Genomic DNA, 14912 nt, shown 5'->3' with positions numbered 1-14912 from the left:
TTTTTGCCCAATAATACTAATCCCAAATCTGAACACTTCCGCAGTGTTTATTATTGCAGGTGCTGTTCTGGCTACTTTGTGTGCATTACTGCATTTACTCCTCAACAGCTCTGGGTTAGGTTCTGCTATTATCCCCATATTATAGATGAAACTGAGGCCCAGAGAGATGAAAGAGCTTGTCCAGGGTCACACAGCTGATAAGTAGTGAAATAGGATTTGAACCCAATTAGTCTGGCTCTAGAACGTCATTCTCTTAACTGCTGTGCTGTCCTGCCTCTCCGAAACATGTGTATAATGTTCCCTGGTTCCTTTGTATTTGGTTTGATTGTATGACTGTGCATTCACCATTTTATGGAAGGTGTTTGAGCCGATGACCATGACTGCTGTTTCTCTGGTACTTCCATGTTTTGAGTGGCCTGCATGAGGCACCTTGTCTGTGTTATCTGGGACTTACTTTGTGAGGCAGCATGGGCTCATACGCAGACATCCAAGTGCACAGAGGCACCACATAACACTTGCTGTCCTAGAGCTGCCACTCACGGAGACCACCATGGTCATGACATCTCCAGGACTATGCAGTATACAGCCTGTACAGCTGTGCACCCAGCCCTTCATAAGCTGATGGATAGTCTTACTAGAGAGCTTTCATGAACATATAGAAAATTAATATATTGTACCTATGATAATAGCCCATAGCTTATAAGCTCACCTTAGTGCATCAAAGCTGCCTTTCATGAACTTCATGTGCGAAAATGTCCATTTGAAAGCAGCAGATAGCAGGTAAATGAAGCTATGAAGTTGTAACAGAGGAATCAAAGTAAGTACCTGTACTCATTTCTAATTTACATGGACATTAGTTGGCCAGACTATGGATGTTACACTTACAAAATAATCAGCTGAGCAATTTTGCAAATTATGGACATCACCCAATAAAGTAAAAGCCAATTTAAAATGTTTCAGCAGTCATTTAGCTGCAAGCCAACAAAACTCATTCACCTATCAAATTTCAGGGAGTCCTGGATACTCTTCAGTTCAATACCAGTTGTAGTTCAATTCAGGCAACACTTGGAAGTCCTCAAGACAAGGACGAAATACTCCGTGCACAAATTGAAACAAAGCCCTCAAACTATTTTATCAATTAAATATGTTCAGGATTAAGTAGGTTACGTAACATTTATACTACTTAGTTTTCAGAAATAATGCATTAATTGGCTAAAAAAAAACACTTTTGTGAGCTTTAATTAGAAGTCAAAGCTTAATAGTCTGTTAAAGAGTTATTTTACAATAGTGAAGTGAAGTTTATTGTAACCTACGATGAGTCAGTGTGGTGTGGGTCTGTGTTCGGGTGGCTATTGCTTCGTCTATTACAGAAGAAGGTGGAGCCCTGGGTCTGCCATGTTGTGTGGCTAGAGCTGCAGTCTCTCAAAAGCTCAAAGCAGCAATAATCATGGCTGTCCAGTGGTGTCGCCTGCCTCTGACTGCACAGTCGCACTCTCCCTTACTGCTATGTCGCTCCTGAGTTAGAAGGTTGACTAGTAAAGCTACACAGTAAGTGGCATGACGGCAGGAAGTTTTGTCTGTCAACTGCTGTATCCCCAGGGCCTAGAGCAGGGTCTGACTCCCAGTAGGAGCTCCGCCATCACTAAATAAGTGAATTGAACTGTTTTCTGATCCGATTGTGCACTCTCTGTACTCAGGAGGCATAGGTAGGTCGTGCTCGTTTCCATGAACAGCTTTACTTTATGTGACACCTTTTAATGCATCAGACCCCTTTCATACTGTGCCCCTCTTCCACTCAGCCCCAAGTTCCAGCTGATAGCCATGTACCTTAGGTGATTATAGCCATTCAAGTGTTATCGATCCATTAAAATTCAGTGACCACCCGTGCAAAGCATGACAGTATGGAGCACAAACCCAGGAGTATTTTCGTCTTACGAAACTAAAAGAAATTAAGATTGTAATTCCAAAAGGCAGGCATTCCTTTAAAGAAAACTTTTCCTTCTTTCATCTAAGAGCACTTTATTAGCACGTTGCGTACAGATCACGAGAATCTTCACGAGGGATTTAAACCCCACAGTATGCAACGTGTTAGCATAAGAAAAGCAAAATGTGATGCTCATTGAGCATGGTGACCAAATTAGCATTGGTGGGTTAGCTGTAATTGAATTCTCAAATTTTATGTACTTGTCAGAATTAGCCCTTAATATATATTAATATATATTATAGACTTTAAAATAAAAATAAATCAGTCTCCTAGGACTTCTAGATTTTCAGCAGTAATTTGTATGTTTTGTAGCAATTCTAAAGAGTGCCCATCTCATGGATAAGGAAACTGAGGCAAAGAGAGGTTACAGGAGCCCAGGCATTAACTCTCAGGTATAAACTGAAACCTCATAATTCCATGTAATTGTTTCCTTCTGTTATACTATGTTTACCAAGAATCCTCATTAAGCGCATAGTCAGCCGTTAAAAATCAAAGATAACCAGAATGTCTTAGTACCACTTATACATACATCATATCTTCCCTGCTGGTTCATCTTTGAGAACTCCCTTAGAACAGGTTTTCAGAGAAGGAAAGCCCTGTCATCTTATGAGGGATGAACATGCAGAGGTATGTTCACAACATTTTTTAACTTAGACCATCTGCTCACATTCACTTTTTTTTTAAAAGATTTTATTTATTTTATTATGATTATTATTTTTTTAAGGGGGGGGTGCAGTTCATAGTGGCCCATGCAGGGATCAAACCGCAGCAACCTTGGTGCTACCAGCACGACGCTCTAACCAACTGAGCAAACCAGCCACCCCCACGTTCACTTTTGTAAAAAGAGTGATTGCTGCAAGTCAGGCAACCATTAGATTTGCAGTTTTAAATACTACGTCTGCTATCTTACACTAGGCTCCACCTTTCTGCCAAATGATAGCTGTGGGGTCATGGTTTTATTGTACTGATCATTGCCCAATTGAATATGCAATGCTTGGTGGTTTTACAAATGCTGAAAAGAAGTTGCTTTGTCTTACATAGGGTCTTAAGGTCTTATGGCCTGATCCAAGGAGCCTGTGACATTTCTAGAGCTGAGGTTGTTGACAATCATAATGTTGAAGAAAGCTGGATAGAAGACTAATGAAGAGAAAATATTGGTGACAGTAGGGAGTATTTTCAAACAATACTGACATGGAATTCCAGGAGTGAACCTAATTAAGTGGAAAATGGAAACTCAGTAGATTTCTTTTCTATGAAAACAGTAAAGACTATACAAGAAGAACGAGATGCTCTACGTTTTTTGGAATCAGTGACATGTGCATTCTGCAGGGTTTTCTTTTTGAAATTATCATTTTTTTTATTAGTTTCAGGTGTACAAAGCAACACACTAGTTAGACATTTTCAACCCCTCACAAAATGATGACCCCCACGACTATATTCCCATGCTGTACTTTACCTCCTGTAACTAATATGTATGTATGTATGTATATATATATATATATATATTTATATATATATATATATATATATCATGTTTCCCCGAAAAAAAGTCTGGGTCTTATATTAATTTTTGCTCCAAAAGACACATTAGGGCTTATGTTCAGGGGATGTCATCCTGCAAAATCATGCTAGGGCTTATTTTCTGGTTAGATCTTATTTTCGGGGAAACACGTTTTGCATATATATATATATATATATATATATATATATATATATTTATATATATATATATTTATATATTTATATATTTATATATATAATTATAGTTGGTATTCAATATTATTTCATATTAATTTCAGGTGTACAGTGCAGTGGTTAGGCATTTATATAATCTGTGAAGTGATCCCCTCAATAAGTCCAATGCCCATCTGGCACCCTACGTAATCTTTGCAACATTAGTGATTATATTCCCCATACTGTATTTCATATCCCCGTGACTATATTGTGACTACTAGTTGGTACTTTCTAATCCCTTCTCCCCCATCCCCACACCCCTCCCATCTAGCAACCATCAATTTTTTTTTTATGACTTTACTGATATGTGGGGTATAAAACTGAAAGCAACAAAGGAATAAGACAAACAAAGAAACAAAAACTCATACACACAGACAATAGTTTAGTGGTTACCAGAGGGTAAGCGGGGAGGGGTGTGGTTGAAGAGGGTAAAGGGGGTCAAATATACGGTGATGGAAGGAGAACTGATGAACACACAATGTGATATATAGATGATGTACAGAATTGTACATTTGAAACCTGTGTAATTTTACTAACCCCAGTAAATTTTAATTTAAAAAAAAATCTGCAGGATTTTCAGTGGTGAAATAATTCTTATGACTTTATCCGGGAATCCCAGCGTATCTGTAGGGAAGATGTAAGTGTTAAGTACCCGAGCTTTGGTTTCATGGTCTATGTTTGGGTAGACTGCCTGTAGTGAGGTTTGAGGACCAGGGATTATATTCAGAAACTGTAGCTCTATCTAGGGTGCCCCTGGAAGCTTCCATTTTTGTTTCCTCCTCCCTTGAGTCCAGCGGGCCTAGGCTTTGGTTCCCGTCACTGAGGCACAACAATTGAATCAGGGGTACCAGAGACCTAATGGGATTGTAATTAATCATTGTCCTCTTTTCTTTCTCTCTTCTTTTTAAACTGCTGTTAATCAAGCAATGATACTTAGTAAATGTTTGAAGAGGTAATTTTCTATCAAGCAGTAATAAGAGGAATTCTGTCTTTGTACAGTTTATACTTGTTTTGGTAAATGACTACTCTCTTGTAAAACTTGACAGGCTTAATGTGTATAATGAATATTGAGATTTTAGTGCTTTTAAAAATAGCTTCATGTAGGAGGTTAGTGTGCTTGGTGACCAATTTGAGAATTAAAAAAATAAAATTGTATCAAAGTAGGACTTAATTTAAACTTTAGTTTCTTTCTTTTAACTCTCAACATCTCCAGAACAGTTATTAGCATAAAGGCTGAATGGATTCACATTCTTTGTGTTTAATATGTGCTGTTAAAATTCAGTGATGATTCTAAATACTTGCTTAATAATCCTTAAACCCAGTCTGAAACTCGAGAGGGCTTAAGCATAATTCATTATTACAAAGCCAGTCAGCAGTGAATTGTTTAGCAAAGAGTATTTTGCATTGGTTTTTATCTTAGTCCCTTTCAGAAGCACCTGCAAGTTCTTTTCAGGAAAAATCATCTATTCATATTTTGAGGATAAAAATAGAAGCATCGAATGTTCCTTTAGTGCAGGATTGGTGGGAGATGTTTTGCTGGTGCTGAATATTTTTTATTTGAAAAGGCATATTAACATTGCTCTCACCGTTGTTCTTCTTACCCTGCTGAGCCCTGACAGGCTCACCCCCACAGTGCAGTTTTCTCTCTGCCTTACAACGTCTGTGTGTTCTGCTGTCTTATCTGTGGTCTTCCTTGCCCTTCCATTCCTCTGCCCTCCTTCTGCGCTGCCTCTTTTCTGTGCTTTCTCTAGGATCTTGATCCTGATTTATAAATCAGGGCCACTTTGATTCATTTTTTTCCCCCCTGACCTCAGGACCCTGTGACATGCTGCTCCATGTTCTGTTGTCCTCCTATGTCAGTCTCTCATCTCCCCTTTCTGCTCTCTTGGTTGATCCACTTCCTATGACCTAAGTGTGTGCATCCACCAGGGCTCAGGCTGGGCCATTTGGTCATCTTTCACCTGGGAACGTCACACTCACACCTGGTTCCAACTGTGCTTCACCATTAATTAGTATCTAAACATTTATGCCACTTACTAAAGCTACTTAATTGATATTCCACTTCAAATTCAAATTCACTACGTCATGAAGGTCTCACCTGGTCTTCCTCCTAAACCAGCCTCTCTCCTGGCTTTTCTTCTGGAGTATCACTGAGCTTCCATTACAAGGGAACCATCTTTGGAAAGCAAAGCCTTGCAGAATCACCTGAAGTCCTGGGCACTCACTCATTAAGTATTTTTGTTCTTTGACTTTTTCATATTTGCCCTTTTTGGTCTTTCCTATGTTCCAAGTTAAGTCCCCATCTTCTTTTATCACATAGTACTGCTGATGCCACCTCTGATTGGTTGTTCTGTCCCTCAGGTGTTTTTTCAGTCGACCTTGAATCCTGCCTATAGCTGGAGTTTGATAAAATACCATCTTCATGTCACCATCATTTTAGGAAAACATTGTACTAACTCCCAAGACTGTGGGGGTAAAAGGTACAGATGTGGTAGGCTAGGCACTCACCTTCCACAGTCAGGTTCGAATTATCTTGCCAGCCGTTACTGTTCTCCCTGGAACCCCTGTCCTCAGCTATATTGATCTACTTGGGATCTGGAATGCTTTTGTGCAAACCCTGTTCTTTTCCTTTGCTCACACCCTTCCTTAAGATCTATGCCCCCTTTTCTTCACTTAGCCAAGTAATGGTAATACATGCCAGTCACTGAGCATGTGCTGTGTACATGGCAAAATGCTGAGCACAGCATATTTGTGTCACTGACTCATCACCATGACCCTATAATGTTGGTACCTTTCTATTATTATTTGTATATTGATGTTCTCCTGGTACCTGCTTCATGGGGTTTTGGCGAGAATTAAATGAGACAGTTCCTACAAGGGCGTGGAGCAGTGCCAGGCTCATGGTGCACTCCGTACATTCTGTCATTGTCCTTTTCATTATTCCTCTTTGGCAGATGAGGACACTGAGAGGCAGCTGTGCAGGCCACACCACCAGTACGTGGGGGTACTGGACTGGGCACCGGCGTGTGTCACTGTGCACTGCAGGTCCCTCAGTGCTGTGACGGTGATTCTTACTAGTAAATAGGCCGCTAGTCTTTAGACTTTTGTTTTTACTTAGGAATAAATGGTTACTCATTAGTTACTGAGTTAAAGCACTGAAATTTGATACTCATAAACTGAAAAGGCCCCATTACTAATTAAAATGAGTGTTCCACTTGGCTTTCCTGAATCCCCTGTGGGCTGTCCAGCAGCCGAGCAGCTGGGGACCCCATTGCCAGGTAGGATGCCTGCCTTTTGGGACAAAGTACATCAGCAGATCTGCTGGTGGTATTCCACTCCTGCCTCCCCCTCCCCACATGTTACTTCATGTATTTGCAGAATAACTGCTGCTATACAGTGTTTATTCACGCTGTAAACCTCCCCTCTTCTCTGTGTAGTCCCAAGCGGCAGGGTGGCCCCCTCTCCTAGTGAAATGGACCATAGGAAAACTAAAGACTTATCTCGTGCTTCCTTTTAAAGGCAAAGTTCTAACTTGAATTTATAGTATTTATTTTAGATCTCACAGTTAGTTTTGAATTATCAACAAGGATTTTTGTTGTTGTTTTATTTTTAATGGTGGTAAAAAAACACACCACATAATATAAAATTTACCATCTTAATAATTTTAAGTGTAAAGTTCTCAGTGGTGTTTTATTATTGTTGTACATTATTGCTTTTTAATTTTTGTGTGTGTTTATTAGCCATGTCTCTCCAGCTGGTATGTAAACTACTTACGGGTTTGGGTCAGGTATTGTCTATTTCACTACATTCAATCAGTGCATTCATCATGTGCCTATTATTTCTAAGCACTATATTTTTCGTCTCTGATTTTGTTTAGCACACAGTAAATGTTAAACATTTGATGACTGAGTTTAGAAAATTTTTTTAGGAATATTTTTTAGTGGTGGAATTTGAAAACAGCTTGTGTGCAGAGTCACAGGTTACCATTTTAAAATGCCAAATAAGACGAGCTTTATCATGGGGAATTTTCTCACTTAAGAAAACCATTGTAGAGTAATTGGGGATTAAGATTTTCATTTATTTCCTGAAGGACTGGTATGATAGATTGTGTATGTGTGTGTATATGTGTGTGTGTACTTAAATTTAAGTCAGTTTTTTCTATTTTAATCACTTTATCTTCCCAAGAATACAGTTATTGTCATTTTACATTGCTGGATCAAGAATGAAAGACTTAGTGTGTTTGATTTAGGTCTCAAACTCTCATATACACTATTCTGTTTCTGGGGAGTCAGTTTGGTTTTATCCATTGATGGACAGAAATTTTGTCCATTGATGGACAGGGAATATTATTTTGTTCACTAACTTCGAAAATTCTTTCTATTTATGGAATTTTCGAAGTTAGTGAACAAAATAATATTCCCTGTCCATCAATGGAAAAAATTTATTTGTACTCAAACTATTGTATTAGAGATGTGCAAACCTAATTGTGACAGATTAATAAGAGTGTCAACCACCTCTCATATTTAAACAGACTGGATAGAAGCATATCATGAAAAGCTAATTTTCTTTCATTAAAAAAATGTAGTTGGTCATAGTTCTTAGGGACACAATAAATGTCAGAATTACTCTTAATCAGGTCAGATGTTTCTGTTCAACTGAAAATAGTCTTGGACAGACATATGGATGGAGGAATAGATGGATAGATGGATGGAGATATACACTTTCTTAATTGGTCGCTCACCACCATCCACCAAACATTATATAATTCCCAGGCTACACTGTATATTATAGTGTGTGTGTGTATCACATTGTTGTACTGGTGGAAATTACTTGTTTCAATTCTTAATAGGCTTGTTTCTCTCTCTTAATAGACTGTAGATGACTGGAAATCAGTACTGACATATACCTACTTTTTTTAGTGCCTAGCAGAAAGCCATGGAGTAGAAATGAAACAAATATGTATAAATTGAAATAACAGTAGGATTGCTTAGAAAAGCAAAATGAAATGCAGAATATTTACATTTTAACAATTAATGTTTACTCTTAAGAAAAACAGTGGGCAAACATCCCCTAATATTTACCTTTTCTTGTAACAATATGTGGTTGGCATGTTTCTCTTAGCGTTCCCTGCAATTATTCAACAAGCACATACATAAAGGTACTGTATATAGTAGATAATCAATTACTATTTTGATGAATAAAAGATGAGCACTTTTCTTAATACTTATATGTCATAGAAATCTAAATAAATTACAGTGTTGATGTTGCTGTTATTGATATTAATATTAGTAAAATATCGTGGAAACATTTCTGAGAAATATTGCATATCTGTGATGATCTTTAGAATAGTCACTGTAATTAAAGATTAGTATGTTCTGCTTGTTCTCAGATTTCATGATTTTGTAGGAAGGATACATTTTTCTTTCTTTTTCACTTATTGGTTGTACATTCATGCCCGCGAGGACAGTTGATGGGAGGTGCTTTTAGGGTAATGTTATTTTCATGTGAGTAGACTGAGGCTAGATTTAGAAGAAAGCATAGTTTTCTATCGCTGAGTAACAAATTTCCACAGAATTCCACAGTCATTTCTTAAGTCCATCATGGCTCAGGTGGGTTCCCTGCTCAGTGTCTTACACTCAGGGTGTTGGCCGGACTGCACTCTTGGTTAAGGCTTTGGGGAAAGAATCTGTTTGTAAGCTCAGAGGTTTTGGCAGGATTGAGGTCCGTGTTTCCCGGCTGTGGACCAAGGACTGCCATCAGTTTCTAGATGTTTCTAGAAGCTATGCACAGGTCCTTGCCCTGGGCCTTCTCATGTGCCCTCACAATCTTTCGCACAATATCACAGCAGGATCCCTTATCACTTTTAATCCCTCACTTTTAATTTCTTTGGTTTCTCTTCTGTAACCAGCCAGAGAAAACTCTCTGCTTTTAAAGGATTCATGAGATTGGGCTAAGCCCGTCTGGACAGTCTTCCTATTTTAAGGTTAATGTGCCATATAACACACCTAATCACGGGAGTAAAGTCCGTTACATTTTCTGTCCTGGGACTGGGCAGGCAGGATATGCACAGTAGGGGGTAGGAATTCCTGGGGTCCCTGTTAAAATTCTGCTTCCCCAGAAATTTCAACTAAGACGCTCAGGAAATGCCACATTTACCGCCATGCTTATATAATGCTTTTACTTGGAGAGGCTGGAGACCATGTTTTATGAACTTTCTTCTTTCTTAACCATACTGTATTTCTAAGGGAAAGAGAAGCAGCCTGTTCTTCCTATAGAGAGATGTTTTTACAGTCAGTAGGGCTTAGGATTTGATGATTGAGGTTTGCACTCATCGGTCTGTATTCTGGCAGCCAGTCACACCGGGGCCTGGCCAGACGAGGACTGGCATCAAGTGGGCAGAGCCTTGCAATTAACACAGAAATCAAACTGACCCATGTTAAGGGCTTAATCCAGGTTAAGAACTTGACATGCACGGCCATCGGGAGAACTGTGAACTTGACAAATTAGGCCTCAGGGAGTGGCCCTGAGTTCCTGACCAGAGGTGTGACTTGCCAGATCACTGTTTTTGTCAGGTTAACCTGGAAACTGTATATAAGGTTAGAGGGGGAAGCCAGAGGCAGAATTCAGCTGGGAATTCAGAAGTGAATGCTCATTTATCAGTGGCAAGGGAGATTTAGAAATTTATTATGTTCCTTGAATTATGTTAATAGTGATAGTGCTAGTGAAATAATTTAAGAGTGGGAAAGCTTAAACTAGATAAAAGAGAGAAGCAGCCTCCCTTATGTGGCCTGTGATCACCTGAGTAGCATGCTGTTACTTTCAGTGGAGACAATGTACAAGTGGTTTGTAGGCTGCATGTCAGGTAAATCTTCAATTTGTTATAGAACTTGCATTTGCAGTTGGGTTTATGAATATTGTTTGAAGTGCATGCACACTTTTATCACCTAAAAAACATCACTAACCAGAGGCATATGGGGTAAAAAGGATGATGCCCAACGTGTATTTTATGTGGAGTTGTAGTTCACATTTATAGCATTTGGCCTTGCCTGTTCCTCTACCGCTTACAAAAAGCAATATTCCTTTAAATGAGGTGGATAATGGATCTGTAACATTTATTACTTTAGTGATAGGATGTTCATTGCTTCTGAATACCATACTTCTCTCTTTGTTTAAATCACCAACCTAGTCACAGGCTCGTGATTTCCTTGGACACAGTTTTCAAAAGGAGTTTGGCTTTTGCTTCCCATTTCCTTCACTGTTTGGCTGAAGAATTTTTAAGATCAGACAAAGAAACAAACATAGAGGTCAACTATGAGCCTGGGAACCAGAGAGAAAAGGTAGCTGTTTTCACATAAGTATAAAATGCTGCTTTTGCAAATCCATGTGGCGTTCTCACCACATAGTTGGCTGATAAAACTATAAATAAACTAAAACTGTATAGCTTTGTTACCAGGGGAAGGCGAACGTTTAGCTTCATTTGTGAGTAAACAAAGTTCTGATGCAATACAGTGACAGTAGAAAAAGGTCAGAGAAATCTGCAGCTTAGCAGTAAATCAAAGATGTTAAGATGCTGATGTTTTTGAAGCAAACCTACGTAGGAAATAATTTATTTAACCTATAAATATTTATTGATAACCTGCTCCGAGCTAGGTGCTATTTTTCTATAGGCTGGGGATAGAGCAGTAAACAAAAACAGACAAACAGTTTTACCCTGGTGAGGCTTACATTTTAGTGAGGTGAGGCAGAAATACAGCAGATATAAAATATTTGGTATTTCCGATGATAAAAAGAACTATGGAGGAAAATGAAGCAGAGATCAAGGATAGATGTGTGTATTGCGGAAGTGGGATGGTGGCATTTTAGCGAAGGTCATAGGCAGAGTTCTCAGATGCCACTGTACTGGGTTGGGGGACTCACAGAGTATGTGAAGGTGATGATATTACTGCTGTGATTATTAGGTTACATTATATAAGACTCCATCTCAGCAGATTTACCTGCTGACCTTGAAGAAATGAGCTGCGAGAGGGCTGGGGGCAGGGACTGTGAGCTGCCTCTAGGAGATGACAGTTGGAGATGACAGGTCCCTCTCAGAGCCAGCAGGAAACCAGGACTCCAGTCCTCCAGGATTGAAGGACTGACTTCTGCCAACAGCCGTGGGACTGGATGGAGAACCCGAGCTTCTTAAAGGAAGGCTGCCCACAGGACACCTTGATCGCAACCCTGTGAGACCCTGAGCCAAGGACCCAGCTCAGCCATGCCTGCACTTTGACAGAAACTGTGAGATAGTAAATGGGTATGGTTTTAAGCAGCAGAGTTTGTGGTCATTTGTTTCAGTTTCAAAAGAAAACTGATACAGATGGGGTGCCAGGGAAGTCCTCACTAGAAGGGGATATCAGAGTCAAGAGCTCCCCGGGGAGAGTATGAGCCAGGTAGCCTTCTGTGGAAAGGGCTCCAGGGGGTGGGAGCAGTCCCAGAGGCAGAGGGGGCCTGGGAGTGCTTGGAGGGGGAGGTCATGCTGCGGGAAGTGAGGTCAGTAAGTTTGTTTGGAACTAGGGTGGAAAGGGCCATTGGGCTGTTAGAGTTTTGGCTTTTGCCCTGAAGGCAGTGGGAAGTCGTTAGAGGGTTTTGGACAGAGGAGTGATGCGGTCTGACCTTCATTTTAGCAGAGTGTCTGTGGCTACTGTGCTGAGACTACACAAGAGCGGTAGGACAGGTGTCGTAATTCAGAGCGCAAGTGATAACAGCTTGGGCCAGGGTCCAGCTGTACAGGTGGTGAGGAATGGTCAGGTTCTGAAAACATTTTGAAAGTTGAGTGTATGGGATTTAATGACAACTTGGATGTGAGGTGTGATGGAAGGAGAGCCATAAAGGATGACTCTGGGTTTCTGGCCAAAGTACCTGGACAGAGAATGCTGCCATTAATTGACAGAGGGGAGTGTGGTGGGGGACAGGTTTGGGAGGGGGTTTAGCAGCTCAGTTCTGGACCCCTTAAGTTGGTGCTGCTGATGACATGCAAATGGAGATACTGGGTTGCCATTGGATATACCGGTGTGGAGGTCAGGGGAGAGGAGGGACTGGAGACACACATGTGAGAGTCTTTAGTACGTAGATGGAGGCTGAGCCATTAGGTTCCTAAGACGGTCACTACAGATAGGCAGGAAGAAGGTTTACGACCTGAGCTTTGGTGCTGCAGTAAAATATTTTCAATGATTTTATTTTAGTAACTTTTACGTTTTATTATAAACTTTTGCTCAATTTTTGGCCTGCCTTAAAATATTTTCTTTTCCTCTCCAAAACTTCAGCTCACTTAAGTTTTTTTTCTGTTTGCTTTCAAGATACAGAATTCTATGTTGGACCCTGGTGGGTGGGGAGTGAATCTGAATATGAAACCCCTCTTGTCACCTACTGATCAGAAGATTCTAGCACCAGCTAGGGGCATTTTATAGCCAAAGGGCCAGATCCCTCCTTCCTGAGAAGAAATAGATATATTCGTGCAAAGTCTCTTTCCAACCCCAGCTGAACCAGAGCAAGAACTTTTATGTACCTCAACCTAGTTCTCACCTTCATTACTGCAAAATCGGTAAACCATCAGTGTGGTTTTTCAAAATAGTATTTACAGAAGACCCACTGCTAGCTGAGTATAGTTTGCTGTGGTTTTTCACTTGGACACAACTAAACAAATAGTCAAGGATAGGAGGATGCCCTCTGAGAATTTAGGAGACAGGAGAAGATTGAGATTGCAAAGAACAGAGCAGCTGGGAGTTAGTTGGTGAGAGTCAGGTCTGGACCCTTTTGTAATCTGTATTTACCCAAAGCCCTTGGACCTGTATATTTGTAACTAGAGGCTCGTCAGAGTTGACAGTAGGTGTGGGGATAACCTCAAAAGTGAAAGGTCTCTACTGTGAATACAAATGTTTTTGTATCAGTTCTCACTTTAGTTTGTAAACTTCTTTTTCAGACTAGTTAGATATTTATGACATATCTTAAAAATTAACAATTGTTTCACAGCACTTTCTTAGTCCTTCCCTGTTTTGTACCCTCCGTTTTTCTACACCTTATTATCAGATGTTTTATTATAAGCTTCTGCTTATAATAATCAGATGGGCCATTTAGTATTGAATTGCTACATTATCAAAGTAGCACCTTTTTAAAAAAGGATTACACAGATGGTGATATAAAATCTTTGGGAACGGAGACAGGTATTCATACCCTCTCTTGTTACAGAAAGTACTCGAGTGGCAACCTTTGAGAGTTTGGGTTTTGAGTGGTTTGGCTTCTGTAATGACGATGCCAGACCACAGCAGCCATGCTGGTTTTCTCACTGGACAGTGAGCAGAGGGGCCAGAGAGCAACAACGTTTTTCTGTTTGCACCCTTACTTCCTGTGTTAGAAGTCTAGCAGACCTGTCCACCCTACCTGCTGTGAGCATTTGCTCAGATCTGATGCAAGGCAGGTGTGCATTGCTGAGGACCTTGTGTTAGCCAGCTTCATTTGAATAGATTCATTCTTCTTCTGTCCCTCTCACAGCATCTTTTTTTGTCTTTGTCTCTTTCCATTTGGAGTTATGTTCCTTTTTGGCATTTAAATTGTTACCATTCTGATCGAAAGATTACATTTTAATTCATTGTTTTTTAAACCTCTGGACACAAATTCTTTTCTGTCATTTGAGAAGGAGACATCTTCCTTTCTTTTCTCTACTCCGTTGGTGTTTTATGTGTTTTTCAAAGCATGGCATTTTCAGTGCCCCTTTGAAGTTGAGGGAAGCAATTGTGCTCTTAAGTGACAGAAGTGACTTTTTTCTTTTTAAGGTGCCTTAGGCCTGTTGAGATGCAGTCCTGGTCAAATGAAGCCTTCCCTTATAAGTAGGACACTCATTTTAGCCACCTGGAGTCACACATGCCACATGCTCTGTTTGCAACTGTGATCAGCATTAACTAACACCTGTTAGTTACTGTGCTATGTGCAAGAAAGGATAAACACCTTCAAATCTTGTTTCATGATAAAAATTAGTAATTTCAAGACACTTAAGAAACATTTGCCACATCTAGTATACAAGTAGACACAGTGGTTGCTTTTTATAATTCTTTTTTTGCTCGAAATCTTAGTTTCCAATATTAGAAACAAGATTCCATACTGTTTTAGTCCAGTGTACATGAGAAGGTGGCAAACCATTTTCCATGGGCCAAATCCAGCC

General features: G+C 39.9%; 1 protein-coding gene across 7 annotated transcripts in view; it reads left to right on the top strand.

The window, feature by feature from the left end:
• The window catches only part of FAM110B (family with sequence similarity 110 member B), a 140104-nt gene that overhangs the window by 41159 nt on the left and 84033 nt on the right, over positions 1-14912 (top strand). The window contains exon 1 of one of the 7 annotated variants that reach the window (XM_074318652.1): positions 11792-11940. The exons of 5 other annotated variants lie outside the window; for them this stretch is intronic. The gene's annotated coding sequence lies outside the window, so the exon portion shown is untranslated. Of the gene's footprint in view, positions 1-11791; positions 12012-14912 lie in introns of those variants that run through there. One more of the 7 variants, XM_019718191.2, reaches the window with a different exon arrangement.

The sequence above is a fragment of the Rhinolophus sinicus genome, linkage group LG14 (assembly GCF_036562045.2).
Source record: "Rhinolophus sinicus isolate RSC01 linkage group LG14, ASM3656204v1, whole genome shotgun sequence".
In the NCBI taxonomy this organism is placed as follows: Eukaryota; Metazoa; Chordata; class Mammalia; order Chiroptera; family Rhinolophidae; genus Rhinolophus; species Rhinolophus sinicus.
The sequence above is the reverse complement of the archived record's forward strand: the minus strand, read 5'-3'. Positions and strand labels throughout refer to the sequence as shown.